Raw genomic sequence first — 5,065 nt, 5'->3', positions numbered from 1 at the left:
GACCGCATCCTCCGGCTTCGTGCTTGGAATACAAACAACAACAGTCAGCGACAGGCACTGGTCTTAAAGATTCAGGGCAAGGGTAGAGGTTAAAGAAGAGATAAAGTGGGGAATGAGGGGTTTAGGGAGAGTTAAATACTTGGAAAAGGTTTATAGGCCCTCAGGAAAAAAGGAGTTGAAGACCCTCAGGAAAAAAAGGGGTTCAAGGCCCTCAGAAAGGTTTGAAGATCCCCAGGGAAGGTTGAAAGGCTCTCAGGAGAAGGGGTTGAAGGCTCTCAGGAAAGAAGGGATTGAAGGCCCTCAGGAAAAAAGGCATTGAAGGCCCTCAGGAAAAAAGGCATTGAAGGCCCTCAGGAAAAAAAGGGCTGAAAGGCCCTCAGGAAAAAAAGGGCTGAAAGGCCCTCAGGAAAAAAAGGGCTGAAAGGCCCTCAGGAAAAAAAGGGCTGAAAGGCCCTCAGGAAAAAAAGGGCTGAAAGGCCCTCAGGAAAAAAAGGGCTGAAAGGCCCTCAGGAAAAAAAGGGCTGAAAGGCCCTCAGGAAAAAAAGGGCTGAAAGGCCCTCAGGAAAAAAAGGGCTGAAAGGCCCTCAGGAAAAAAAGGGCTGAAAGGCCCTCAGGAAAAAAAGGGCTGAAAGGCCCTCAGGAAAAAAAGGGCTGAAAGGCCCTCAGGAAAAAAAGGGCTAGGTTTAAACTCCCTCAGAAAAAAGGTTTAAACTCCCTCAGAAAAAAGGTTTAAACTCCCTCAGAAAAAAGGTTTAAACTCCCTCAGAAAAAAGGTTTAAACTCCCTCAGAAAAAATATAGCATAATATTAGAAACATACCTGTTCTCTTCAGCTTTAATCATTGCTAGAGGAAAAAAGGAGACAAACAGTTAAAATATTGCTTTAAAATAGTTTATATACACAGGGGGTTCTGGTGATTATTGATTTAATAAAAGCAAAGTTTAAAATATTTTTGTTACTACCAATAATTTTAAGTTTGTGCCCTTGAAAGATTAAATCAATTGAAATTAAAATAAGATTTAGAAAATGCCACTACAGGAAGATTGAGGAATATAAAAATGACTTTTTGGTTTAAAATAATTATTTTCATTTTTTAAAAAAGAATCCGAACACCCAGAAGGAAAGTCAGGATTATTAAACAGAATTTTTAAAAAGGAAATATTTAAATTACGGCTGCCTAGTCTTTTTTTTTTTTTAACACTTATTTTTTACCCCAGTTGATTTTGTTGCTATTTTAATTAATTAATTAATTTATACATATTTATAAAAATACAAGTCCAGCCCCCTTTTACCTTCAAGATCCTCCAGCTCTTTGGGTTTTGCCCAGCGGGATTCCTTTGTCTGGGAATTGTAATAGTAAGGCTTCCCAGAATCTGATTTATACTCCTTCCAGGGACACTTGGATAACAATTGCTGATGGACAGAAAACAAAGATTTTCCAAGGAAAATCTCCTTTAGCAATAAATAAACACGTAAAATAACAAGATTATAAAAAGGAGGGAGAGGGACTTTTTTTATCTGGGCACAAAGTGACAGGACAAGGCATGGAGGGACAGGACACAGGGAATGGCTTCCCAGTGCCAGAGGGCAGGGCTGGATGGGAGATTAGGAAGGAATTGTTCCCTGGGAGGGTGGGCAGGGGGTGGGATGGAATTCCCAGAGCAGCTGTGGCTGCTCCTGGATCCCTGGCAGTGCCCAAGGCCAGGTTGAAGCAAGCTGGGATAGTGGAAAGTGTCCCTGCCCATGGAATGAGATGATCTTTAATGTCCCTTCCATCCCAACCCATTCCATGATTCTGAAATTCCACATTACTTCTCTAAATATTAAAAAAATACCTATTTAAAAAAAAAACCAACCCTATCTAACAATAAGGAAAATTGAAGAATTTTGGCCACTTTGCACCCTCTGGTTCTCCCGACGTAAGGAGAACGATCCAAATGCTTCAGGAACATTTCTTATTGGAAGAGTTTGCTCCCATTGCTTCCAGCAGAATTATCCCTGCTGCAGGTGTTAGGCTTGGGAATCCTCGTGTTCACACAAGCTCCCAGAATTAATTTGGGATTTGGTTACCTCAGCAGGGGTTTTGAGGTCATCTGGCTTCTCCCACGTGGACTGCTTGGTCTCGGTGTTGTAGTAATAAGTTCTTCCATCCGGGGATTTGTGCTCCGTCCACGTGGATTTCTGGGAAAATTCAAAGCCAAATTAATAATGAACAAAAGGATGGGATCAAACTCCACAAGAATAGTGGGATACAGACCTGTTTGGAGTGGTCCTCGCTGGCAGAGCTGGTGGTGGTGGAGCTTTGCTGGACTGTGGAGACCACGGGATGCGTTGTCTGAGGAGGAGACAAAACAGGCCTTGGAAAATCCTGATTAATTGGTGGTTTTCACCTAAATATCCTGGATTTTCCAAGTGCTTCAGCAGCACAGGAAAGGCAGGGACCCAAATCCACACCTTAAGTCAGTATTTTTCCACAAAACCTCCTTCTTTGGGAGTGAAGCTGTTAAATTCCACATTCTGAAGGGCCTAATCCCCACCAGAAAGTGGAAGTGAAGGGGTCAGACTCCAACAACTCCAAGACAAAATTCCAGCAGCACTCCCTGTTCCCAAAACTTCAGGAAAATTTATTCAGGAAGATTCTGGCTTATTGAGCTTACATCAAACTTCCTGCTGCTTTCCATGGCCAGTTTTCCTACGAATTCCCTGGAATCAGGACTGTATCCACCTGCTGTGGATCAGTGACTGGATATGGCCAAGGGGAGCTGGATTTCCTGACAGTCCAATGGCGCAGGATGGAAATCTCCCAGAAATAAAATGGATATTCATCTATATTTAATAATTAAGCTGGGACAAGGCTCACAGGTTTCAAGGAACAACCAAAAACTTGGAAAAAGGCAGGGGGGGAAGGAGGGGAGGGAAAGAAAAGGGGGAGGAAAAAAAGAAACAAGGTTTTCCTTGAAATTCCTAAAGCCACATTTGCCCCACATCACATTGGAATTCCAACCTTCTGGAATTGTGCTTTCCACATACCTGAGTTCCAGGAGGGGTCACACCTAAAAAATAAAATAATTAAGAATTAAAAACAGGTTTGGTTGCTTCATTTTTCTAAATATTCCTCAATGTGTGCCAGGAAAAAAATGTCCTGGGCACCAATGGAGATTCCAGGACTGAAATGCTCCATCACATTTTAGGGAAAAGTGCAATTTTTTAATATTTCAGCTGAATTGGGGTAAATATTTTGAAATTATAACAAGCTTTTTACTCACCTACTTGTGCATCCATGCTGTTCACCCCTGGCTGTAAAAATAATTAAATTAAAACAATTAGGCATTTAAACAATTAAATTTAAATCATTAAATACTGAGGAATTAAATCCTAAAAAAATCCAATATTCATTATTCAAACAAGGACTTTCTGCCACAAAAGGCTCTAATTCCTTAAATAAGGATTCCTGGTTCCCTCTTAATTATTCCTGCTCCTTAAATAAGCAATTAGGAACATCATTAGTTGGGATAATTATGTGGCAAAAGGCTTTGGATGTATTAAAGTTGCATTCATGGAGCTCTTCCTTCTTGAAATTCCTTACAGTTAGGAAAAAAAAAAAATCAACAAAATTCAAAGTTTTCCCATAAAGTTGCATTCATGGAGCTCTTCCTTCTTGAATTCCTTACAGTTAGGAAAAAAAATCAACAAAATTCAAAGTTTTCCCTTTTTTTTCCTTGTGGATTTAGCTTTGATTAAGGTTTATTTTCAGTTCTCAGCTACAAACCTCAAATATTCCTCAAGAAAACAGAAAAATTGGTTAAAAAATGAAAATAAATCACATTGGATCAATTTGATTTGATATTATCCAACTGGAAGAAACTGGGAATTCACAGGAATTTGCTGTGTATTTTAAGAGCATTAATTTGATCCAAATTGTAATTTTTTGCGTATTTTATGAGCATTAATCTGACTAAAATACTGATTTTTAGGAATTCCACTGCTTCTAATCAGCTTCCCAGAGGGGAATGACCTGGAAAAACCACAATCCTTGGGTGACACATTCCAGGATCATCCAGTTGGCCTCAATCTTTATTCAGATTAGGTTTTCCACCAGGCAGCCAAAATAATCCACAAAAATGGGAGCAAAGGTTTGTGCTCTGCACTAGAGGAAATTCCAGAGGAATCTCACTTAGGGATATAAATCTGCATGGGAAAAAAAACATTAAAATAATTTATTTCTACATTTAAGTGGCTGGAACTGGTTTTAAGTGGATCTCTTAGGGTTGGACTGAATTTATTTCCTAGGAACAGAATTTAATTTAAATTTTCTCCCCTCAGAGATTTCACCTGTATTTCATTTTAACGTTTCCCTCTCCATTTCCACCCAAAGAACTCCTCATTCCTTGAGCCATTCCAGCAATTTTTATACTCAACTGAATTTCAGGACCTTGTACAAAACAATCTCTTTCTAATTGATTCAGATCTCATTCATATTGAATTAAAACTCTTCAAAAAATTAAAATTTAAGAGAGAAGAATCTCTTGGTCAGACAATTTTTCCTTCCTCCAAACAGTCCAAGGTCACAGTGGTTCCTGCCAAACTCCAGGAAGTGAAGGACAAGGAATGTGGGGAGGAGAATCCAGAAAGGAAAACTAAAAGGAGTTTAAAGACTGATGAAAATCACAAAATTCTTTGTTTTACAATAATTCAAGAGCCACATAAAACTCCATTGCAATGAAAAATATGTTTAAAACTGAAATTCTTATTTTCTGATTAAAGAAAGTAAAGACTGAACAACAGCAACTGCTAAAAAGAGCTTTTAAAAACTGGAAAACTGAAATGAAACTCACAGGAACCGTGGGCTGCATGGCAGCCTGGGACATGTGGGACATCATCATTCCAGGCATCACTGACTGCATCATTCCAGGCATCTGGAATTCAAGAGTATTTTCCATGTATTTTACCATATTCTCAACATACAATACAATATTTTTATTGAAAAGCCATTATCTGATACTTCTTTTTAATTAAAAAAACCCCAAACATCCCTCTTAGGTGACATAAAATAGATTTGTGGGAT

Source organism: Corvus brachyrhynchos, unplaced genomic scaffold (assembly GCF_000691975.1).
Source record: "Corvus brachyrhynchos isolate BGI_N302 unplaced genomic scaffold, ASM69197v1 scaffold45, whole genome shotgun sequence".
NCBI classification, from domain to species: Eukaryota; Metazoa; Chordata; class Aves; order Passeriformes; family Corvidae; genus Corvus; species Corvus brachyrhynchos.
The sequence above is the reverse complement of the archived record's forward strand: the minus strand, read 5'-3'. Positions refer to the sequence as shown.